A 25,763-nucleotide genomic window follows, 5' to 3' on the forward strand; every position below is an offset into this window, starting at 1 on the left:
GTACAACCATATATACATATATACAGGTGCTGTGGGGAAGGGAAGGAGGTAAGATGGGGGGATGGAGGGGGGACGAGGGGGAGAGGAAGGAAGGGGCTCAGTCTGGGAAGGCCTCCTGGAGGAGGTGAGCTCTCAGCAGGGCCTTGAAGGGAGGAAGGGAGGAAATACAGTCCATTCTGCTATAATACTGCAACTGTGTTCTTGAAAATCTGTGCCATTTGCCACCACAGTGAATCCAGACAAGATGACGCACTGTAGTAAGACTATTTCTTAACTCGAAAGCATGCTATACAAATCTCATAAAGAAACTCTAAGCACCGATTGCACTACTGATTGCATAAACAAACGAACCGGCCACTGGAAGAGGAATCTCCAGAAGCCAAGATTCCCTGCTCCTGAGGGTGTGAAAAACTGAGAGGGAGACACACTCTGTGGCCCACACCTCTGCCTAACATCTGTCTGGATTTCCCTTCCTCTGCCCTTCTCCCTCTTGGGCTCAATAAATACCACGGATTGATTCATTGATTGTAAGTTTGATGTGTGCAGGAAACGTGCCTACAGCGTGGCTCAGTGGAAAGAGCCCGGGCTTTGGAGTCAGAGGTCATGGGTTCAAATCCCAACTCTGCCTCATGTCAGCTGTGTGACTTTGGGCAAGTCACTTAACTTCTCTGTGCCTCAGTTACCTCATCTGGAAAATGGGGATTAAGACTCTGAGCCCCCTGCCGTGGGGCAACCTGATCACCTTGTAACCTCCCCAGTGCATAGAACAGTGCTTTGTACATAGTAAGCACTTAATAAATGCCATTATTATTATTATTCTTATTATTACCAACTCTGTTGTACTTTCCCAAGCATGTAGTACAGTGATAAGCGCTCCATAGATACCACTGATTGTTTGGGTCCCCCTCTATCCTCCCTGCTGCCACTGCCTTTGAAGGGGCTTTGTGTTTGGCTCCTCTGAGCTACAGGGTCCAGGGGTAATAATAGCTACTAACAATTGTGGTATTGGTTAAGCACTCCATGTCAGACACTGTTCTAAGCGCTGAGGTTCATTCATTCAATTGTATTTATTGAGCGCTTACTGTGTGCAGAGCACTGTACTAAGAGCTTGGGAAGTACAAGTCGGCAACATATAGAGACGGTCCCTACCCAACAATGGGCTCACAGTCTAGAAGGGGGAGACAGACGACAAAACAAAACATGTGGACAGGTGTCAAGTCATCAGAATAAATTGATTATGCCTCAGTCTCATCGATCTCCAGGTCAACCCCATTTCCACTTCCTCCCTCTGGTCCTGAACTCCCAGGACTCCCCCTCCATAAATATCAGGCTACCACTCTCTCCACCTTCAAAGCCTTAATAATAATAATGACATTCATTAAGTGCTTACTATGTGTAAAGCACTGTTCTAAGCACTGCGGGGGGGAGATGCAAGGTGATTAGGTTGTCCCACGGGGGCATTTATTAAGTGCTTACTATGGGCAAAGCACTGTTCTAAGCGCTGGGGAGGTTACAAGGTGGTCAGGTTGTCCCACGGGGGCTCACAGTCTTAATCCCCATTTTACAGATGAGGTAACTGAGGCACAGAGAAGTTAAGTGACTTGCCCAAAGTCACACAGCTGACAACTGGCGGAGCCGGGATTTGAACCCATGACCTCTGACTCCAAAGCCCGGGATCTTTCCACTGTGCCACGCTGCTTCCCCAAGCGCTTCCCAAGCGCTTAGTACAGTGCTCTGCACACAGTAAGCGCTCAATAAATACGATTGAATGAATGAATGGGCTGTCCCGGCCCTGCCCTCCTTATTGAACCTGTAGCCGCCCCCACAAATTCCCTCCCGTCCCCCCGCCGCACCCCTCTGGTGGCCCGCAGGCCAGCTGAGTCTCCGTTCATTCATTCATTCAATCGTATTTATTGAGCGCTTACTGTGTGCAGAGCACTGTACTAAGCGCTTGGGAAGTCCAAGTTGGCAACATCTAGAGACGGTCCCTACCCAACAGTGGGCTCACAGTCTAGAAGGGGGGAGACAGAGAACAAAGCCAAACATATTAACAAAATAAAATAAATAGAATAAGTATGCACAAATCCAATAAATAGAGTAATAAATACGTACAAATACATATACGTATATACAGGTGCTGTGGGGAGGGGAAGGAGGTAAATCCAGGTGCTGTCTAGACTGTGAGCCCACTGTTGGGTAGGGCCCGCCTCTATATGTTGCCAACGTGTACTTCCCAAGCGCTTAGTACAGTGCTCTGCACACAGTAAGCGCTCAATAAATACGACTGATGGATTGATTGATTGGATGTCTGAGCTGCAAGACGGACAAGGCCGGGGGTCTGAGCCGCAGGCTGGGTTTCGGGCTGGGGATGGGGAGCAGGGCTAGTGGTGGGGCCTGGGCTGGGGTGGAGTGGGGCCGGGGGGAGCCCCCAGGTCCCGTCCCGTCCGTCCTCCGGGAGAGGGGCAGCCCTCAGCCACCCCGACATCAAACAGTGGGGCCATCAAGCCGGCAGCAGCTTCGGGGGCATGGACACGGCCCGAGTCTCCTCCCTGCTCCCTCGGGGGCTTGGCCTCAAGGCCACCCCCCATCTCTCCATCCCCCCCTCCCAATCTCTCCATCCCCCCCCCCCCCCATCTCTCCATCCCCCCTTTGCTCCCTCCGCCCGGACTTCTGCCCCTGTCTTCCTCCCTCGAACTCGGCCTCTCTTACCGCCCCATCCTCTCCGCCCTCCTCCCTTCCCCTTCCTCCTCCTCTCCACTCTTTTCCCCCTTCCCTTCCTCCTTCTTCCCCTCCTCTTTCCCCTCCTCCCTCCTCCTTCCTCCTCCTTCTTCCCTTCCTCTCCCTCCTCCTCCTTCCCCCCTCCCTTCCTCCTCCTTCCCCTCCTCCCTCCTCTCCCTCCCCTCCCTCTTCCCTCCTCCTTCCTCCTCTCCCTCCCCTCCCTCCCCTCCTCTTCCTCCCCTCCCTCCCCTCCCTCCCCTCCTCCTTCCCCTCCTCCCTCCTCTCCCTCCCCTCCTCCTTCCCCTCCCCCCTCCTCTCCCTCCCCTCCTCCTTCCCCTCCTCCCTCCTCTCCCTCCCCTCCTCCTTCCCCTCCTCCTCCTTCCCTTCTTCCTCCTTCCCTTCCTCCCTCCTTCCCCTCCTCCTTCCCTTCTTCCTCCTTCCCTTCCTCCCTCCTTCCCCTCCTCCTTCCCTTCTTCCTCCTTCCCTTCCCTCCCTCCTCCTTCTTCCCCTCCTCTCCCTCCTCCTCCTTAAGCGCTTAGTCCAGTGCTAAGCGCTTAGTCCAGTGCTCTGCACACAGTAAGCGCTCAATAAAAACGATTGATTGATTCCCCTCCTCTTTCCCCTCCTCCTTCCCCTCCTCTCCCTCCTCTCCTATCCTCCTTCCTCCTCTCCTCCTTCTCCCCCTCTCCCTTCCATCCTTCCTCCTTCTTCCCCTCCTCCTTCCTCCTCTCTCCCTTCCGCCTTCTCCGGCCCTGCTTTCCCCTCTCTCCCCTCTCTCCCTTCCTCCTCCTCCTTCTCCTCCTCCTCTCCCCCTTCCTCCCCTCTCCCCCCTCCCCCTGCCGCCGGTACCCACCGGTTGGGCAGGGCCGCTAAGTGGGCGCAGCTTGGGGGAAATGAGCATTGAGTTGGGGCAGGCCCCTTGGAGGAGATGAGGCTGAAGCTGGGGAAGTCGTGGTCTGTCAAACATGAAGGGGGATGGAGTTCCCGGCCAGAGGCAGGGCATGGGGAAAGGGACAGGAGCCAGAGAGATAAGGCCGACTTACAGTGAGTAGGCTGCCATTAGAGGAGCCAAGTGTGTGTCCTGGGGTATAATAGGAAATCAGAGAGGAAAGGAAGGAGGGGGAGAGCTGATTGCAAGCTTTCAAGGTGATTTTAACGAGTTTACATTTGCTGCGGAGATGGAGAATAGTCCAATAGTCCAAGGGCCGGTGATATGGAGAATCAGTGAACTCTATATCTCTGCTACACAACACACCTGTTCATAGGAGCTGTCACTGGTCCCCGAGAATAGCGGGAAGTGGGATTCAGGGGGAAGGGAAATCTGATCACACTGTGGCATGCATAACTACACATAATAATAATAATAATAATAATGGCATTTATTAAGCGCTTACTATGTGCAATGCACTGTTCTAAGCGCTGGGGAGGTTACACCGTGATCAGATTGTCCCACGAGGGCTCACAGCCTTAATCCCCATTTTACTGATGAGGTTACTGTTATCGACAAGTAGGGTGCAAAATAGGTTAACTCGGTGTAAATCGGCCGCAGGGTTCTTGTACCTAGGGTGGTGACGCAGATAGGAAAAATGACTCGGAGACATGAGTTCAGATAGAGCAGCAAAGAAGGAAAGTGGCTACTTGCCTGTTCACCTTCCGGGAGAGGTACGAGTGACAAGCAGCCCCGATCCCAATATCACTGTGTCTTTTATTGAGTTACAGCAACATGGGAGTGGGGCATTTGGAAATTTCAGGAATTCAATTGGGACCGGCAGGGTGTTACGAATTCTCTTTGTTCTCCGTTCCTGTGGCCATGTGCAAGATGTTGTTATTTGCCCTATGGCCTTGCATAGATAGGTCTGTAAATTCTCATAATAGGGATGTAAATTCTCGTTAATAGGGAGGTAAATTCTCATTAATAGGGAGGTAAATTCTCGTTATCTTCGGATGGGTGTTCCTTGATGGCCTTGAAGGCGTCTGTTGCAGACTTGTTCTCTTGGCCTGCACAAGTGGAGGGTTACTGTCAGCATACACAAAATGGAGTCAGTCATGTCAAGTCCGCTAGTGGACAACAGTAACTGAAGCCCAGAGAAGTGAAGTGACTTGCCCAAAGTCACACAGCTGACAATTGGTGGAGCTGGGATTTGAACCCATGACCTCTGACTCCAAAACCCAGGCTCTTTCCACTAAGCCATGCTGCTTCTCTTCCAAGGGACATCTTCTGTCCCTTGGAAACTGAACATACTGGATCTGTAGATGCTTGCATATTTGTAAACCCAAGATTAGCCTGACAGTATCAATCTCATGGTAGATTTCTTCAGGATCTTTCAGAGATTGGGTTACTTACTAATGAAGGTTTCTTTTTTTCCTGACATATAGCACTTCAGTCAGTCAGTTTGCCTAATCCCAGATGCGCCACTTGTTTTCTGTGTGACTTTGGACAAGTAACTTAACTACTCTGTGCATGTTACCTCATCTGTTAAATAAGGATTAAGTCTGTGAGCCCCTTGTGGTACGTGGACTGTGTCCAGTCTGGTTAGCTTCTATCTACCTCAGTGTTTAGTAGAGTGCCTGGCACATAGTAAGCACTTAACAAATACCATTAAAACAAAACAGAACTAAAAAAAAAAAATCAGCTGTATTTATTCGGTGCTTATTGTGTGCCAAGCAATGTAATAAGAGTTTGGAAGAGTACAGTAGCGCAGAGTTGAGAGACATGTTCCCTGCCTATAAGGGGGTTGTACTCTCAGAAGAATCCTGCCTATAAGGATAATAATAATAATAATTTTGGTATTTGTAAGCGCTTGCTATATGCAAAGCACTGTTCTGAGCACTGGGGAGGATACAAGGTGATCAGATTGTCCCGCATGGGGCTCACATCCCCATTTTACATATGAGGGAACTGAGGCACAGAGAAGCTAAGTGACTTCCCAAAGGAACTCAGCTGACAAGCGGTAGAGGCCGGATTAGAACCCATGACCTCTGACTTCTAGACTGTGAGCCCACTGTTGGGTAGGGACCGTCTCTATATGTTGCCAACTTGTACTTCCCAAGCGCTTAGTACACTGCTCTGCACACAGTAAGCGCTCAATGAATACGATTGAATGAATGACTTCCAAGCCCGTTCTCTTTCCACTGAGCCACGCTGCTTCTCTAAGGATGCATAACTCTTGACTGCTGGCTGACCCAAAAGGTCAACAAAATACCAGTGAACCCCGGCATCCCTTTGGGCAGCATAGACCACCATTCCTGGGCCATCTCTCATTTCTTGATCAATTTTTTTTTTCATCTGCACTATTTTAGAAAACAAGGACGTTAAAAAGTCTCTGTGAAAGCATTAAGGCGGTCATGGTAGTTTATAGCTGATGCACCTGCAGAATCATGCATAATTCTCCCAACTTTTAGATGGTGTTCAGAGGGAATAAAATCATTTTTAAAAAACGTAAACTCGACAAATCTTGCTTAAGCTACTTCGAAAAACTGGTAGGGTGCAGGCAGCTAGTGGCTTTTCAAATATTAACTTATAACACAACTCCATCTAATGGGTATTTGTTGAATTTCATTTGTGTGGAGATGCTCAGTTCTTTCTGCAGTAGCACTTAATGAAATAATAACAAACTCAGCTCTATTACATATTTTATAGCATCAGAGCTATAAAACCCAAAGGATCATTTGGATATGATGATAATGTTGACCTTTTGCATAGTTTCTTTAGCGAGAGGCAAGCTGGCTTGTGAGCATTTGGTATCTAATTCAATGTCGTGGGAGGTGAAATAACTCAGTTTTACTCCCAGTTCAGGCTTTGATTTACTTTGTATGACCTTTGGCAAGTCATTTAACCCCTCCCTGTATCAGCTTCCTTAAATGTAAAATGAGAGCAGTAATTCTTCCTTCATACCTTCTACTCTGGGATTAGGAAAAATCAATTAAATATAATAGCTTTAAAGTACTTTCAACTCCATGGAGAAAGGAGCTTTATTAATACCAGGAAACATTATTGTTTTTGTTCTCAAAGTCGTTTAGAAACCCCAGCAAATTAATTTGAATTTTTTTCTAAAGCATACACATTTTTGAAAGAACTAATGAGAGATATCAAGTTGAGAAAACTAATAAAAGAAGGTGATATTACAAACAGTTTGGTACACAAGGTACCCCAAAAGCTTGTCCCCTGTTGTGATGTGTTTGATGCTTGTTATTGCAAAGTTTTTGCTCAAATAGATCCACTCCTTTCTTAATATAGTAGTATGCCATGTTAGTACAGTACAAAGTATAGTACGGTACTTTACAAAGAAGTAAAGTTCAACGAGAAACAGCATGGCTCAGTGGAAAGAGCACGGGCTTGGGAGCCAGAGGTCATGGGTTCTAATCCTGGCTCTGCCACATGTCTGCTGTGTGACCTTGGGCAAGTCACTTAACTTCTCTGAGCCTCAGTTACCTCATCTGTAAAATGGGGATTAAGACTGTGAGCCCCACAAGGGACAACCTGATCACCTTGTATCCCCCCCAGTGCTTAAAACAGTGCTTTGCACACAGTAAGCAATTAACAAATGCCATTATTATTATTATTATTATTATAATTGGGAAATTTACTCCCATTTTTCAACTGGGATGCAGCATTGTCTGAAGACTGCAGTAGGAGCTTGAGGAGCATGCAAAAGAAGGAAAAGATATGGTCTCCGCCTGTGGGTACCTTACAAATATGGGTGATAAGCAGTCACAAATTTTAAATGTACATAAAAACAAGAGTCTACATGAAACCTCATTATGGGCAAGAAATGTGTCTGCTAATTCCCTTGTATTCTACTTTTCCAAAGGCTTACTACAGTGCTCTAAATGTAATAAGCACTCAATAAATACCATTGATTGATTAATTATTATATATTAAAGTCACAGCATTTCTACATATGATGAAAGCAAAAGTAGGCAATTCATAAATAAAATAGAATAAATAGCACACACATGTGATGCTAGGGAAGACTGAGGAAAATGGTCACTATAGGTGGACTACACCTTGCTGGCTTATAGGAGCAGAGAGGTCCAGAAGCTCAATTTCCCAACTTTTTGACCGTTAGAACAGTTACAATTTTTAATCAAATCAAATTAATAATAATAATTGCAGTATTTGTTAAGCACTTATTATATGACAGGCACTGTACTAAACCCTGGGATGGATACAAGCAAATTGGGCTGGATGGGATCCCTATTCATTCAGTCATTCATTCAATCGTATTTATTGAGTGCTTACTGTGTGCAGTGTACTGTACTAAGCACTTGGGAAGTACAAGTTGGCAACATATAGAGATGGTCCCTACCCAACAGTGGGCTCACAGTCTAGGAGGAGGAGACAGACAACAAAATAAAACATTACAACGAAACAAAGGATCACGGTCTTATCATTTTCCAGATGAGGTAACTGAGGCACAGATATGTTAAGTGACTTGCCCAAGTGGCAGAGCCGGAATTAGAACCCAGGTCCTTCTTACTCTCAGGCCCATGCTCTATCCTCTAGGCAACACTGTTTAACTTATGATGGCATGGCACCCCTGGAACACTCCCTCTCCAGAGTATTTAGCTTATATGCTTTTTTTCATTAATTCATTCAATCATATTTATTGAGCGCTTACTGTGTGCAGAGCACTGTACTAAGCGCTTGGGAAGTACAAGTTGGCAACATATAGAGACGGTCCCTACCCAATAGTGGGTTCACAGTCTAGATCTCCTCGAGATATTGCTGGGAAAGATGGGAGAGTGGAAGAAGGACCAGGAGGAAGGAGAGACTGGAGAGGAGAGGGGGAGATTTTAGGGAGCTCATTCCCGATGGTTTCAATTTTCTCAATAAGGTATACGGCCAGGTCATTATGGGGAGGAGATGGGGAAACCAGCAGACAGAGACTTTGAGGGTGTTAAACACCTGGAACAATTGGCAAGGGAAAAGGACCATGTCAATGAGGATGGGGAGATCATTTTGCCAGGCAAAGGAGAAGGAAGAGTTAAAGCACACAAGGATGAAATTGATGTGGGATAGGTTGGCCTGATATCTACATTTCTGCCAACAGCACTCTGAAACTCATGCACAGGAGAGAAGGAAGCAGACTGTGGAGGTGATCCAGGGCTGTGGATTAGTGGCACAGGATTAATGGAGGGATAGAAGAATGAGTGATTTGAGTTCAGCCGAGGGAATGGTGTTGAGAATGTAAATTTGGTAATCAAGGCAAGGTAGTTTGGGTATAGAGACTAAATAGGGCATGATGACTTGAGAAAACTGGATGGGGTCAAAGGATTGGAAGTGTCTGTGGGGATAATGGACAGATTTGTGAGGAGGAGGTAAGTGGGAGAGAAGGCAGGAAAGGAGACTGTGGTCAGATAGAGGGATTTCAGAGTTGGTGAGGGTTAAGATTGTACAGCGACTAGAGATGATTAGATTGAGTGTGAGCCCAAGTTAGTAAATGGGAGAGCTAGGATGGAGCAGGTCAGTGGAGTGGGGAACTTGGATCATAAAACTAATATGGCCACTGTCTATGTGTAACCCCGAAGGAGGGATGATAGTCCCATCTTGAGTGGGCCAGTAGAATTGTCATATCCCTACCACAAGCCTCCCTTTTACTGACCGATGATGACCTAGCATACGAAGTTAGGTCTGGGGATGCTACCAGGTCCAGGTGATTTTCCATTTCCTATGGCTCTGACTGCTGGGTGAGTTACTCAATATGTGGACAACTACCATAGCTTTGCAGGTGGGGATGTTTTTGTATGCTGTGCAGCTTAGTTTTCAAAGGTAGAAGACATTTTGAGAACACCTTGGCACCACTTCAGGATTCCCTCCTGGTCTGTGATGAGACTGCAGGTGTCTGTCTTCACTTGTCAGTGGGACCATGATGGAATTAAGTGGCCATGTAATACTTTTCCCTTAAACTGTTAAACGGAAGGTTTTGGTTTTGTAACTGTCTGCAGAGCCCTGGATCTCTTCCAGTTTGGCAGTTTACCATCTAATATGCCCATGAATATTTGTTGAGTACTATTTATTCAGCACTCATTACTCAAGGCATATGTGTATTTTTATTCATTTATATACCTCATTAATACCTTTAATCTGCACATTCAGTAGCTCTTTCATAGCTCTTTCATCCATATGTGTTTGAACTCTTACTGCTTATTCTTGTTTCCCTAGCCGCTTCCATGGCATGTAAATAGTTTTTCAATCTAAAATAATCCTTTAATTCTAAAATTGGGCATCTTGCCCTAACCCCCAAAAGAAAATCCTATGTACAACATATTAATACATTTTCTATAAGTAAAGGTATCAAAAGATCCCAATTTACACTTTGAAAGCAATAAAAAAGTGAAAAGGGCAGAATTTTTCTTTCACACTTCACAAGGGAAAAAATAGCACGATTAAGAACCGCGGCTGAAAGTGAGAGGAATCGGCCTATAATTGGCTCCATTAGAAATCAGTCCACAGAACGGATGGCCTTGGGGACCCAAGTTACAATGACAGCATGTCCTGCCCAGTTGGATCCAACCCAGGGAAGGGCTATGCCACCTAACCCCACTCCGAGCTGCCTCTGGTTGCCATCGGCAGAAGCTTCATCCCTCCCACTTCCCGAAGCCCTCAGAGGTTTCTCTTCTCCAAGTTATAGCAATAGCTGTAATGTTTTATCGAGCTCTGCCGTTTGACTGCTGTGTGACCTTGGGCAAGTCAGTCAATTTTTTGTGCCTCATATGTAAAATGAGGATTAAATACCTGTTCTACCTCCGGTTGAAACTATGAACCTGATGAGGCACAAGGACTGTCCAACCAGACTATCTTTTATCTACCTCTGTGCTTATTTACATGGCATATGGTGAACGATTAACACAAACCTCAATAATTATCATTATTTAGTAGTGAGCACCCACATGGTGCAGTGCATAAGTAGCAGCATGGCCTAGTAGCAAGACTGATGCCTTTATATCAGTTTGCTCACTATATGTTTCCTTCTATCTCATGGTGTGTTCCATTCCATTCAATTCCATTCAATCGTATTTATTGAGCACTTACTGTGTGCAGAGCACTGTACTAAGCGCTTGGGAAGTACAAGTCGGCAAGTTGGCAAGTTGGCAAGTTGGCAAGTTGGCAATATAACTAACACAAGTTAGTGTTAGTCAATTCTAATCAGTGACCTCAATTCTCTAAGTGCAGTTCCAGTAGAAAACCTGGCCTTTTCCTTTGAAACAGCTTCCTGGCTTTTAACAGATTCACCAGACCAATCATTAGATAGTAATAACAATAATAATAGTAAAATTAAAGTATCATACTGCACTAAGCACTGGAACGATGCAAGATAATCAGGTCAGATACACTCATGATTCCACATGGGGCTCACAGCCTAAGGGAAAGGAAGGTACTTAATAAGGAAACTGAGATCCTAACTGGTGAAGTGAGTTGCCCAAGGCCACCCAGCGGGTAAGTGGCAGAGCCAGTGTTAGAATCCAGGTCCTTTTGTTCCCAATCCCATGCTCTTTGGTCTAGTGTATGATACTTCTCTTTGCCTCAATTTCCTCTTTCATAAAATGGGAATTCTATTCTTGTTCTCCCTGCCACTCCACCTTCAATATCTGCCCTTTTCTCCTGTCCCTCCCTTCACCCTCCCCAACCCACTCTCTTCATTCAGTCCAAACTAAACCTCCAACTGTTCTTCACGCTCTCTACCCTCACTCACTCTCTTCTCTGGCTTGATACTTCCACCTCAAATCTTGACCCTCTCCATACTCACCTGTCTCCTGAAACCGCACCTCCTCCCAAATGGTTTGCACAATTACTCCCACTACCTCATGTCATGATAAACGCATCAGCCATTTCTCACCCATATATTTGTCCCACTATCAATCAATCAGTCAATCTTCCAGTGGTATTTTTTGAATGCTTTCTGTGGTCAGGACACTATACTAAGCACATGGGAAAGTATAGTATAACAGAGAAGGTAGAAGTGTTCTCAATTACTCTCTGCCACTTCAAAGTCTTACTGAAGGCACACCTCCTCCAAGAGACCTTTCCAACCTTGGTGTCATCCTCGACTCTGATCTCTCGTTCACCTCGCACATCCAGTCCATCACCAAAAACTGCATCAGTTTTTACTGCATCAGCCTCCTCTCCGATCTCCCATCCTCCTGTCTCTCCCCACTTCAATCCATACTTCATGCCGCTGCCCGGATCATCTTTGTGCAGAAGCACTCTGGGCATGTTACTCCCCTCCTCAAAAATCTCCAGTGGCTACCGATCAACCTATGCATCAGGCAAAAACTCCTCATTCTCGGCTTCAAGGCTGTCCATCACCTCGCCCCCTCTTACCTCACCTCCCTTCTTTCCTTCTACAGCCCAGCCAGCACCCTCCGCTCCTCTGTCGCTAACCTCCTCACTGTGCCTCGTTCTCGCCTGTCCCGCCATTGATCCCTGGCCCACGTCCTCCCCCTGGCCTGGAATGCCTTCCCTCCTCACATCCGCCAAGCTAGCTCTCTTCCTCCCTTCAAAGCCCTACTGAGAGCTCACCTCCTCCAGGAGGCCTTCCCAGACTGAGATCCCTCCTTCCTCTGCCTCCCAGCCCCCTCACCCTGCCTTCTTCCCCTCCCCACAGTACCTGTATATATGTTTGTACGGATTTATTAATCTATTTTACTTGTACATATTTACTATTCTATTCATTTTATTTTGTTAATATGTTTTGTTTTGTTGTCTGTCTCCCCCTTCTAGACTGTGAGTCCGCCATTGGGTAGGGACTGTCTCTATATAGTGCCAACTTGTACTTCCCCAGTGCTTAGTACGGTGCTCTGCACACACTAAGCGCTCAATAAATACGATTGAATGAATGAATGAATGAATTAAGCCCTCCTTTCCTCTTCTCATTCATTCATTCAATCGTATTTATTGAGCACTTACTGTGTGCAGAGCACTGTACTAAGTGCTTGGGAAGTACAATTTGGCAACATATAGAGACAGTCCCTACCCAACAGTGGGCTCACAGTCTAGAAGGGGGAGACAGAGAAAAAAACAAAACATATTAACAGAATAAAATAGATAGAATAAATATGTACAAGTAAAATAAATAAATAAATAGAGTAATAAATACGTACAAACATATATACATACAAACAGGTGCTGTGGGGAAGGGAAGGAGGTAAGGCGGGGGGATGGAGAAGGGGAGGAAGGGGAGAGGAAGGAGGGGGCTCAGCCTGGGAAGGCCTCCTGGAGGAGGTGAGCTCTCAGTAGGGCCTTGAAGGGAGGAAGAGAGCTGGTTTGGGGGATGTGGGGAGGGAGGACATTCCAGGCCAGGGGGATGATGTGGGCTGGAGGTCGACGGCGGGACAGGCGAGAACGAGGCACAGTGAGGAGATTAGTGGCAGAGGAGCGGAGGGTGCGAGGTGGGCTGGAGAAGGAGAGAAAGGAGGTGAGGTAGGAGGGGGCGAGGTGATGGACAGCCTTGAAGCCCAGGGTGAGGAGTTTCTGCCTGATGCGTAGGTTGATTGGTAGCCACTGGAGATTTTTGAAGAGGGAAATAACATGCCCAAAGCGTTTCTGGACAAAGACAATCTGGGCAGCAGCGTGAAGTATGGATTGAAGTGGGGAGAGACAGGAGGATGGGAGATCAGAGAAGAGGCTGATACAGTAATCTAGACGGGATAGGATGAAAGATTGAACGAGTAGGGTAGTGGTTTGGATGGAGAGGAAATGGCGGATCTTGGCAATGTTGCGGAGCTGAGACCGGCAGGTTTTGGGGATGGCTTGGATGTGAGGGGTGAACGAGAGAGAGGAGTCAAGGATGACACCAAGATTGTGGGCTTGTGAGATGGGAAGGATGGTAGTTCTGTCCACAGTGATGGGAAAGTCAGGGAGAGCGTAGGGTTTGGGAGGGAAGACAAGGAGTTCAGTCTTGGACATGTTGAGTTTTAGGTGGCGGGCAGACATCCAGATGGAGATGTCCTGAAGGCAGAAGGAGATGCGAGCCTGGAGGGAGGGAGAGAGAGCAGGGGAAGAGAGGTAGATTTGGGTGTCATCAGCGTAGAGATGATAGTTGAAGCTGTGGGAGCGAATGAGGTCACCAAGGGAGTGAGTGTAGATCGAGAACTTAACCTTGAGGAACCCCTACAGTAAGGGGATGGGAGGGGGAGGAGAAGCCTGCAAAAGAGACTGAGAATGAATGACCAGAGAGATAAGAGGAGAACCAGGAGAGGATGGAGTCCGTGAAGCCAAGGTTGGATAGCGTGTTGAGGAGAAAGGGGTGGTCCACAGTGTCGAAGGCAGCTGAGAGGTCAAGGAGGATTAGGATAGAGTAGGAGCCATTGGATTTGGCAAGCAGGAGGTCATTGGTGACCTTTGAGAGGGCAGTTTCTGTGGAATGTAGGGGATGGAAGCCAGATTGGAGGGGGTCAAGGAGAGAGATGGTGTTGAGGAATTCAAGGCAGCGCATGTAGATGACATATTCAAGGAGTTTGGAAAGCTATGGTAGGAGGGATATGGGGAGATAACTAGCATGTGAGGTGGGGTCAAGAGAGGGTTTTTTAGGATGGGAGAGACATGGGCATGTTTGAAGGCAGAGGGAAAGGAACCAGTGGAGACTGAGCGGTTGAAGATGGAAGTTAAGGAAGGGAGAAGGGACAGAGCGAGAGATTTCATGAGGTAAGAGGGAATGGGGTCAGAAGCACAGGTGGCCGGAGTAGCACTTGAGAGGAGGGAGGAGAGCTCCTCAGAGGATACTGCTGGGAAGGATGGGAGAGTAGCGGAGAGTGTTGAGAGCCGGGGGGTTGGAGAACAGGGGGGAATGACTTTGGGGAGGTCAGACCTGATGGATTTAATTTTATTAATGAAGTAGGAGGCCAGATCGTTGGTGAGGGAAGGAGGAGGGGGATGAGTCTCCCACTCCCTTCTGCATCACCCTGACCTGCTCCCTTTATTCATTTCCCCTCCCAGCCCCAAAGCATCTATGTACACATTTGTGATTTATTTATATTAATGTGTGTCTCCTCTACCCCCACCCCCAGACTATAAGCTTCTTGTGGGCAGGGATGTGTCTGTTTATTGTTACATTGTACTCTCCCACGTGCTTAGTACAGTGATCTGCATTCAGTAAATGCTCAATAAATATGACTGAATGAATGGATGAAATCTAGAGGGGGTTACAGACATTGATATAAATGAATAAATAAATTTCAGATATATATGTAAGTGCTGTGGGGATGAGAGTGAAGTGAATATCAAGTGCTTACAAGATACAGATCCAAGTGCATAAGTTATGCAGATGGGATTGGAAGTAGGGGTAAAGAGGGCTTAGTCAGGGAAGGTAAGCTCCTTGAGGGCAAGAATTGTGCCTAACAATTATTTTGTATTGTACTTTCCCAAGAGCTTGCCAGTGCTCTGCTTTTCCCCCTCTAGTTGTAAACTCATCGTGGACAGGGAAAGTGTCTGTTTAGTGTTGTATTGTACTCTCCCAAGTGCTTAGTACAGTGCTCAGCACACAGTAAGTGCTCCATAAATGCGACTGACTGGCTGACTGCTTGACTCTGAACTGCTCTGCTCTGGAGAGCTGAAATGGCTTCTCTCTCACAGCTCTCAGGGCTCTGCTCCCAGCAGGCTGCATGTACCTGAGCTCTGTGCACAGTAAGCCCTCAGTAAATACTACTGTTTGATTGAAGGATCAGTGTCTGAATTGGCATAGCAAGACATAAGACTAGACATGAGATTTCACCTGTTCTACCTGGGCAACAGCAGCGTGGGAGAGAGTTGAGTACAGAGACACAAGTTTACTGCACGGAAGGAGACAACGGCAAACCACTTCCATACTTTTACCAAGGAAACTCTATGGATACACAACCAGAACGATTGCAGATGGAGGTGGGGCTTTCTGGGAGAGATGTGTCCTGGTAGGACACAACAGCATAAGACAACAACAATAACAAACCTCCGAGAGAGGTCATCTTGAATATCAAGTTGATAGACTCTGAAACAAACAACCCAAAGAGATTGTGGAGTCTCTTTTCCTGGACATCTTCTACCATGTGTCCTGGATGGCCTGGGGTTTGGAGGCTGGTAAACCTCTTTAACTCAGGGATTTATGAAACTGAAAATGATGCTGGTATTTTTAAAAAGGAGTGCGTCCACAAACCTGGGGGCAAAAATGGACATTTTGAAGACCATATCTCTGCAGGAGTCAAGTTAATGCAGAAAAAGCAGACAGATTCCAGACAAACAGGCACCATAACTCTTATTTTGTGACTCCCATCTTGAATATATAAGGGAAAAATGCAAATTTTCCAAATGAAGTACAGCTGAGTACATAAATCTCAGGAAGACAGTGAGATATTTTTATTAAAACTTGGCAAGGATCAGAAATGAATGACCTTTTTCCTCTAAAGTACCAGATTAGCTGTTCCCTTAATCTACATAGATTACAATATTGGCACACCTGAACATGAAGCTAACGAATTAAGAATCAGGAATAAACATTTTGAGTGTATTTTACCTATATTTGTTACTGGTTCAAAGACGATATTAAGGTTGATTTGTAATGTATGCAGGAATGCTGATGTAAATGATGACCAAGAAAGAATTCGTTTATACAGTGGATGATTTATAAATAGCACAATTTGTGGTATTGAGTTTGCTTGCTTCTTACTCCCTATTTTCAGGCATCATTATTTTTAGTAATCATTTGCATCTAGGACTTCACTTTGAAAAGTGAGAGAACCTTGTGACCTTTCCTACATTCTGATAATAATAATAATAATGGCATTTATTAAGCATTTACTATGTGCAAAGCACTGTTTTAAGCACTAGGGTGGTTACAAGGTGATCAGGTTGTCCCACAGAGGGCTCACAGTCCTAATCCCCATTTTACAGATGAAGTAACTGAGGCACAGATAAGTTACGTGACATGTCCAAAGTCACACAGCTGACAATTGGTGGAGCGGGATTTGAACCCATGACCTCTGACTCCAAAGCCCATGCTTTTTCCACTGAGCTATGCTGCTTCTACACTGTAAGCTCCTTGCAGGTGGGGAACATTAATAATAATAATAATAATAATAATGATAATAGCATTTGTTAAGTGCTGACTATGTGTAAAGCACTGTTCTAAGTGCTGGGGGGAATACAAGGTGATCAAGTTATCCCACGTGGGGCTCACAGTCTTAATCCCCATTTTACAGATGAGGTAACTGAAGCTCAGAGAAGTTGTGACTTGCCCAAGGTCACACAGCAGACAAGTGGCCCGTGCTCTTTCCACTGAGCCACGCTGCTTCTCTATGCCTGCCAAATCAATCAATCAATGGCATTTATTGAACACTTACTGTGTGCAGAGCACTGTACTAAGCACTTGGGAGAGTGCAGTACAACAGAACTAGTGGACATGTTCCCTGCCCATAATGGGCTTATACTCTAGAGCACAAAGCTTATAAAAAACAACTGCTTAGTACAGTGCTCTGCACAGAAAGTGCTCAAGAAGTACGATTGAATGAATGAATGAAAACATACAGAATCTCTGTCATCTCTCCATATGTGAAGCTTGACACCTGACCACATGTTTTGTTTTGTTGTCTGTCTCCCCCTTCTAGACTGTGAGCCCGTTTTTAGGTAGGGACCGTCTCTATATGTTGCCAACTTGTACTTCCCAAGTGCTTACTACAGTGCTCTGCACTCAGTAAGCGCTAAATAAATATGACTGAATGAATGAATGAATAAAGCTACTTTGGGTCTCTCTGGAAATTTTAACTCAAATAACAGCTTATGGCTGTAAAGATTCATGACTAATGTCTCTAAGGGTTTGTGGCAGGGATGAGAAAGGGACAGAGGTTATCTAAAATATACCCCATCCATCCCTCCCTGCTTCATTGTGCCACCAAGATGCAGTGAAATGCCATCAGAGAAGTAGCTGCAGTCAACCCATATAACTCCCTGCAATAGTAATTCTCCAATTATAATAATACTCAAGTAATAATGATAATTTTGGTACTTGTTCAGAGCTTACTGTTAGAACACACTGCTCTAAGAGCTGGAGGAAATACAAATTATTCGGGTTGGACACAGTCCCTGTCCATATGGGGCTCACACTCTTACTTCCCATTTTACGGATGAGGGAACTAACTGAGGCATAGAGAAGCAAAGTTAGGGAAAGGACAGGGTTTAGGAGGGAAGATAAGGAGCTCAGTCTTGGAGATATTGAGTTTGAGGTGGCGGGAGGGCATCGAAGTAGAGATGTCCTGAAGGTAGGAGGAGATGTGAGCCTGAAGGGAGGGAGAGAGAACAGGGGAGGAGATATAGATTTGGGTGTCATCCACCTAGAGATGATAGTTGAAGCCGTGGGAGCGAATGAGTTCTCCAAGGGAGTGAGTGTAGATGGAAAATAGAAGGGGATCAAGAACTGAACCTTGAGGGGCCCCTACAGTTAGGGGATGGGAGGGGGAGGAGGAGCCCAAGAAGGAGACATGTCCTGCCTTTGACCTGGAACTCTGTTGACGGCACTACCATCCTTCCCGTCTCACAAGCCCGCAACCTTGGTGTCATCCTCGACTCCACTCTCTCATTCACCCCTCACATCCAAGCCGTCACCAAAACCTGCTGGTCTCAGCTCCGCAACATTGCCAAGATTCACCCTTTCCTCTCCATCCACACCGCTACCCTTCTCATTCAAGCTCTCATCCTATCCCGTCTGGACTACTGCATCAGCCTTCTCTCTGATCTCCCATCCTCGTGTCTCTCCCCACTTCAATCCATACTTCATGCTGCTGCCCGGATTGTTTTTGTCCAGAAACGCTCTGGGCATGTTACTCCCCTCCTCAAAAATCTCCAGTGGCTACCAATCATTCTGTGCATCAGGCAGAAACTCCTCACCCTGGGCTTCAAGGCTGTCCATCACCTCGCCCCCTCCTACCTCACCTCCCTTCTCTCCTTCTACAGCCCACCCTGCACCCTCCGCTCCTCCACCGCTAATCTCCTCACCGTACCTCGTTCTCGCCTGTCCCGCCATCGACCCCCGGCCCACGTCATCCCCCGGGCCTGGAATGCCCTCCCTCTGCCCATCCCCCAAGCTAGCTCTCTTCTTCCCTTCAAAGCCCTACTGAGAGCTCACCTCCTCCAGGAGGCCTTCCCAGACTGAACCCCTTCCTTCCTCTCCCCCTCGTCTCCCTCTCCATCCCCACCATCTTACCTCCTTCCCTTCCCCACAGCACCTGTATATATGTATATATGCTTGTACATATTTGTTACTCTATTTATTTATTTATTTATTTTACTTGTACATATCTATTCTATTTATTTTATTTTGTTAGTATGTTTGGTTTTGTTCTCTGTCTCCCCCTTTTAGACTTTGAGCCCACTGTTGGGTAGGGACTGTCTCTATATGTTGCCAACTTGTTCTTCCCAAGTGCTTAGTACAGTGCTCTGCACACAGTAAGCACTCAATAAATACGATTGATGATGATGATGATGATGATGATGGAACTCCCTCCCTCCTCTAATCCTACGGACAATTACTCTCCCTGCTTCAAAGCCTTATGGAATGCACATCTCCTCCAAGAAGCCTTCCCAGACTGAGCCCCACTTTTCCTCATCTCCCACTCCCTTCTGCATGTCCTGGCTTGCTCCCTTCGCTCTCCCCCTCTACCCCCTACCAGCCCCACTGCATTAATGTATATAACTGTAATTTTATTTATTTGTATTTATGTATGTCTCCTCCCTATAAGCTGAGAGCTTGCTGTGGGTGAGAATGTCACTATTTATTGTTGTATTGTACTTTCCCGAGCACTTACTTCAATGGTCTGCATGCAGTAAGCACTTAATAAATACGATTGAATGAATAAATGAATGAATGATATTGAAGTCCCCATGGATCGAGGTAGGGATGGAGAAAGATAGAAGGAATGTGACAAATTGGTATACAAATCAGCCAGAAAATACCACTCCCTATCTTCAGAATCTTCCTGAAAACACACCCATTCATTTCCCAACTAACTCATGGTGGTGTTTAAGTGCTTTGTATGTACCACGCACTGTACTAAGCCCAAGGGTGGATACAGGTTCATCACGTTGGATCAGCGCTTAGAACAGTGCCTTGCACATAGTAAGCGCTTAACAAATACCATCACTATTATACAGTTTCCATCCTACATGGGGCTCACAGGTTAAGCAGGAGGGAGAATGGGTATTGAATCTTTACATTATAGATAAGGAACTGGGGCACAGGGAATTTAGGTGATTTGTCCAAGGTCACACAGCGGGCCAGTGGCAGAGGTGGTTTTACAACCCAGTTTCTCGGGTTAGCAGGCCTTTGCTCTTTCCACTCAACTATGCTGCTTCTCATAATTTCCACCTAGCCTGGCGGGTCCTCCCCACATCCACCCTTAGCGTTTGTGTATATATCGGGTTAAATATTCTATCTATCTATCTATCTATCTACCTATCTATCTATCCATCCATCTATCCATTCTTTCATTCATTCATCATTTTCATTCATTCAATTGTATTTATTGAGAGCTCACTGTGTGCCAAGCTTGGGAGAGTACGCTGCAATAAACACATTCCCTGTCCACAACAAATTTACAATCTGGAATGTGGGAGACAGACAATATGAATAAATAAATTTTCCATACCCTTGTGTTACCAGTTGTGATTATACTGTTTCCTCTATTCCCAGTGAATACCTATAGTGAATAGCTTGAGTTTGGGAACTTTCACTTTGGGTGGCTTCTCTGACTAGTCTATTATAGTGCTCCAGTGCTTAGTACAGTAGAGAAGCAGCGTGGCTCAGTGGCTAGAGCATGGGCTTGGGCTTCAGAGGTCATGGTTTCAAATCCTGGCTCTGCCAACTGTCAGTTGTGTGACTTTGAGCAAATGACTTAATAATAATAATAATGGCATTTATTAAGCACTTACTATGTTCAAAGCACTGTTCTAAGCACTGGGAAGGTTACAAGGTGATAAAGTTGTCCCACGGGGGCTCACAGTCTTAATCCCCATTTTACAGATGAGGTAACTGAGGCCCAGAGAAGTTAAGTGCCTTGCCCAAAGTCACACAGCTGACAATTGGCAGAGCTGGGATTTGAACCCATGACCTCTGACTCCAAAGCCCGTGCTCTTTTCCACTGAGCCACGCTGCTTCTCTTAACTTCTCTGGGCCTCAGTTACCTCATCTGTGAAATGGGAATTAAAACTGTGAGCCCCCCGTGGGACAACCTGATCACCTTGTAACCTCCCCAGCGCTTAGAACAGTGCTTTGCACAGAGTAAGCGCTTAACAAATACCATTATCATTACAGTACCTGGCACCTAGTAAGAGCTTAACAAATACCATAATTATTATTATTATTATTACTGAACTCACCCAAATGCTTAGTACAGTGCCCTGCACATGGTAAGCGCTCAATAAAGAGGACTAACTGACCGACTAAGCGCTAATTACTCCTGATTAATCCTAGAATGAACGAAAAAGTAGTTCTTCCTCTATCGGTTTGTTTTCTTATTTGAAGTTGCTTCTTCCCCCCGCCCCTTTTCTTACAATGGACTCTCCCTCCTCGTGCTCTGCGAGAAACTGGAAATGAATTGGAGGTGTTTCCCCCTGGGGATGGCAGCGTGGTATAACCCGGACGCCTCCGGTTGCTATGGGCGCCGCGCGTCGCCTGGCAACCGCTGATGGTTGCTATGGGCGCCGCGCGTCGCCTGGCAACCGCTGATGGTTGCTATGGGCGCCGCGCGTCGCCTGGCAACCGCTGATGATTGCGATGGGAGCCGCGCGTCGCCTGGCAACCACGGAGGATGAGGAAGGAGGGCCGAGGTGAACATTTGAAGCCGACGAGACCAGACTCGTCTCGGTAAGTCGAAAGGGGGTCAGATTTCCAGACTGAGCCCCTTCCTCCCAGACTGAGCCCTTTCCTTCCTCTCCCCCTCGTCCCCCTCTCCATCCCCCCCATCTTACCTCCTTCCCTTCCCCACAGCACCTGTATATATGTATATATGTTTGTACATATTTTTTACTCTATTTATTTATTTATTTATTTTATTTGTACATATCTATTCTATTTTATTTTGTTAGTATGTTTGGTTTTGTTCTCTGTCTCCCCCTTTTAGACTGTGAGCCCACTGTCGGGTAGGGACTGTCTCTATTTGTTGCCAATTTGTACTTCCCAAGCGCTTAGTACAGTGCTCTGCACATAGTAAGCGCTCAATAAATACGATTGATGATGATGATGATGATGATGATTTCCAGGGGTTCAGGAGAAGGCTGCCTGCACCGTGTTAGCCAAACGGCCGGACGAGTGGGCCATCAGGAGAAGCAGCCGATAACCTAGCCCGCCCCACAGCACTTGTGTATATAAGGACGTATTTATTATTCTATTTATTTTATTAATGGTATGTATATATTTAAAATTATATTTATTGATATTGATGCTATTGGTGCCTGTCTAGTTGTTTTGAAGTCTGTCTCCCCCCTTCTAGACTGTGAGCCTGTTGTTGAGCAGGGATTGTCTCTGTTGCTGAATTGTACCTTCCAAGCAGTTAGTACAGAGCTCTGCACCCAGTAAGCGCTCAGTAAATGCGATTGAATAAATGAATGAAAGAAACGGGCTCCCAGAGGACAGGGTTGTCAGGGGTCGGAGAGAGGAGACTGAGCCCGTGATGGAGTGAGACTGAAACCCCAGCCTGGAATACAAACAGCTCGCTGTGATTGCATCGTTATCAATATCCAGGAACAGTAAGCGGGACATCCCCACGGAGGCTCTAATCGGCCCGAAGCTTTGGAAATGTAAGCGGCTTTGTAGTTAGGGTGGTTTTGCACTTTGGGTTGTCATGATTAAATGGCATGAGAAGCACCCACTGGCAAAGAGCACGGGCTTGAGAGTCAGGACATGGGTTCTATTACTGGCTCTGCTGTGTGACCTTGGCCAAGTTATTTGACTTCTCTGTGGGACAGGGACTAATTACCTCAAATCTACCCCAGTGCTTAGTACAGTGCAAAATGCAGCCTGCTTGTGAATTTTAGTAATTTTTTTTTTACCGAAGTAGCTAGCACATATGAATCCCTAGGCCAGAAAGACCTAGCTAACTGCCTAAAGCTACTATTTCGTACTGAGTGCCAACAGGTGTCATCTTACCAGCAATAAATTAATTAAATTAATTAGTTTAAGCAGCGAAGCAGTGTGGCTCAATGGAAAGAGCACGGGCTTGGGAGTCAGAGGTTATGGGTTCAAATTGTGGCTCTGCCGATTGTCAGCTGTGTGACTTTGGGCAAGTCACTTAACTTCTCTGTGCCTCAGTTCCCTCATCTGTAAAATGGGGATGAAGATTGTGAGCCCCATGTGGGACAATCTCATCACCTCGTGTCCTCCCCAGCGCTTAGAACAGTGCTTTGCATATAGTAAGTGCTTAACAAATGCCATTATTATTAGTTATTGAATCTGAAGGTAATTGCATAGTTTTGGATTCTGCCTATTACATACCAGTATTCTCATTGGCTTGTTTGATTAATCAATTAATCAATCACTGGTGTTTACTGGGTGCTTGCTGTGTGCAGAACACCTTCCTAAGAGCTTGAGAAGTACAATACAAAGGAGTTGATAGATGCAATCACTTCCCAAAAGAGCTTACAGTCTACAGGGGGAGAAAAAGTCAAATAAATTTCAGGTAGAGTTTTGCAACTGTTCACTTTTGTAATTATATTTATTGAGCATTTAAACTTCTAATACTTTTTCATTACTGCTAAAGATGAAATAAATTTTGGAATAATTACCAGGCTATATATGTCACTGTTGCTATCAATAAACAATTCGCACACTCTGCATCACATGACCCACTATTAAAAAAATACTCTCAGGTTAGGTCATGCTCAAATGACAAAGTGACAGTTGGGGGGGGAGATTAGATTTTAATCAGGGAAGAGCTCTTGTAGGAGATGGATTTCAGAAGGGCCTTGAAGTTGGAGAAGGCGGTGATGGGCCGGGTGTGAAAAGTGGGGAGTTCCAGGCAGAACAAGTGGTGGGTGCTGGGGGAAATAGTTAAAACACAAGAGGCAGGTGGGATTTATAGGAGTAAAGTATTCCAACTGGAACTAGTGGGATAGGAGGGAAGATAAGTAGGGTGATAACACTGACTGAGAGCTATTAAGTCCTGAGAGTCAGGAATTCATGCTGGACACTGAAAGGAATAGACCACCTTCCGAGGAGTGAGGAAATATGTGCACAGCTGTGTCTTAGGAACAATATTGCAGACAACACAGTAAAGTTTAAACTTGGGAGGAGAGACCATAGCCAGGGAATGAGCTAGAAGGCTGATGCAGCAGTTGAGTTGCGATTAGGATGAGTGCCAGGACCAGCATTTTGGCAACTTGGATCACTTCTCCACTTGCCTGCTGATGACTTTAGACTGTGAGCCCTATCTGGGACAGGGACTGGGTCCAACTTAATTGACTGCATTCATTCATTTAGTCATCTTTATTGAGTTCTTAATGTGCACAGAGCACTGTCCTAAATGCTTGGGAGAATAAAATGTAACAATAAACAGTCAGATTTCCTGCCCACAATGAGCTTGCAGTACAGAGACAGACATTAATCTAAAGAACTGAATTATAGATAACCTTGTATCTATCCCAGTGCTTATAACAGTGTTTGACACATGGTAAAAACTTAACAAATACTACAAAACTCTGAAACAAGCTTAACTTCTCTGTGTCTCAGTTACCTTATCTGGCAAACAAGGATTAAGACTATGAGGTCCATGAGGGTCATGAACAGTAGGCAATTTGATTATCTTGTATTTACCCAGTGATTAGTACAGTATCTGACACCTACTAAGCACTTAATAAATAGTATTTTAGAAAAAAGAGAGGAAGGGACAATTTTGAAATTATTGTGAACAGGATTTGGCATGAATGGAATGAGTCAGGGTGAGGCCAGAGGAACTGACTTGAGAGGCAGGGAGCATGGTGGTTTTGGCAAATTTGATGGTGGAGTTAGGTAGAGAAGAGGATTGGGGAAGGAAGATGAAAAGTGGGGTGTGTTGAGCTTGAGGTGCCATTGGGTCATTCATATAGAGATGTCTTGGATGGAGGAAATGAGAGATTGGAGAGGAGAAAGATAGGGACTAGGGAGGTAAACTTGGGAGGCATCTTCATAGAGGTGGTTGCTGAAACAGTGGGAGCTGATTAGATGCCCAAAGGGAATGAGTATTAATTGTTAGTCAGTCAATCTTACTGCTTCCAATGCTCTGCTTACTGTGTGTGGAACATAACTAAGCAATTGGGAGAATAAAATACTTGGGAGAGCACTTGGAGAAACAGCATGGCATATTGAGTAGAGCCCAGGTCTGAGGGTCAGAAGGTTATGGGTTCTAATTCCGGCTCCACCACTTGTGGATTTGTGACCTTAGGCAACTCACTTCACTTCTCTGTGCCTGTTACCTCTGTAACTGGGGATTGAGACAGTGAGACCCACATGAGACAGGGACTATGTCCAACCCAATTAGCTTTTATCCACCCCAGTGCTTAATACCACTGTACATATTAAGCAATTAACAAATACTATAATTGTTATTAATGTTATTAATATAACAGGCACATTCCCTGCCTACAATTAGCTTACAGTCTAGAGGGGGAGACAGACATTAACATAAATTATGGATCTAATAATAATGGTACTTGTTAAGAGCTTGCTATGTGCCAACCACTGTTCTAAGCACTGCATTTAAGTTCTGTGGGATGGGGAGATGGGCTGTAAAAAGGGAGCAAGTCAGGTGAGAAGAGTTCCCAGGCCTGAGACTTGAGGTATAACCACACCTAGAGAGTAGGATGAAGAGAAAAGACAGAGAGAGGAACTGAGAGGTAGGAGGAAATTCTGGAGAGACTATGTCAGACAATCCATGGTTAGGTAGGTGTTAGTGGTTCACAATATCACAGCATGCCGAAAGAGCATTTGAACACTGGACAGTCTGTTAGGTTGGCAAGAATAAGGGCAGGGAATGGGCCTGTTCATTGTTGTATTGCACTCTTCCAAGCGCTTAGTACAGTGCACAAAGTAAGTGCTCAATAAATAGGATTG

General features: G+C 45.8%; 1 protein-coding gene across 1 annotated transcript in view; it reads left to right on the top strand.

Moving 5' to 3' along the window:
- Positions 1–21,479: 21,479 nt before the first annotated feature.
- The window catches only part of ZBBX (zinc finger B-box domain containing), a 123,937-nt gene continuing 119,653 nt past the window's right edge, over positions 21,480–25,763 (top strand). Inside the window, 1 exon segment of the mRNA XM_038748666.1 lies at positions 21,480–21,545. The gene's annotated coding sequence lies outside the window, so the exon portion shown is untranslated.

This window comes from Tachyglossus aculeatus, chromosome 1, assembly GCF_015852505.1.
Source record: "Tachyglossus aculeatus isolate mTacAcu1 chromosome 1, mTacAcu1.pri, whole genome shotgun sequence".
Taxonomy (NCBI): domain Eukaryota; kingdom Metazoa; phylum Chordata; class Mammalia; order Monotremata; family Tachyglossidae; genus Tachyglossus; species Tachyglossus aculeatus.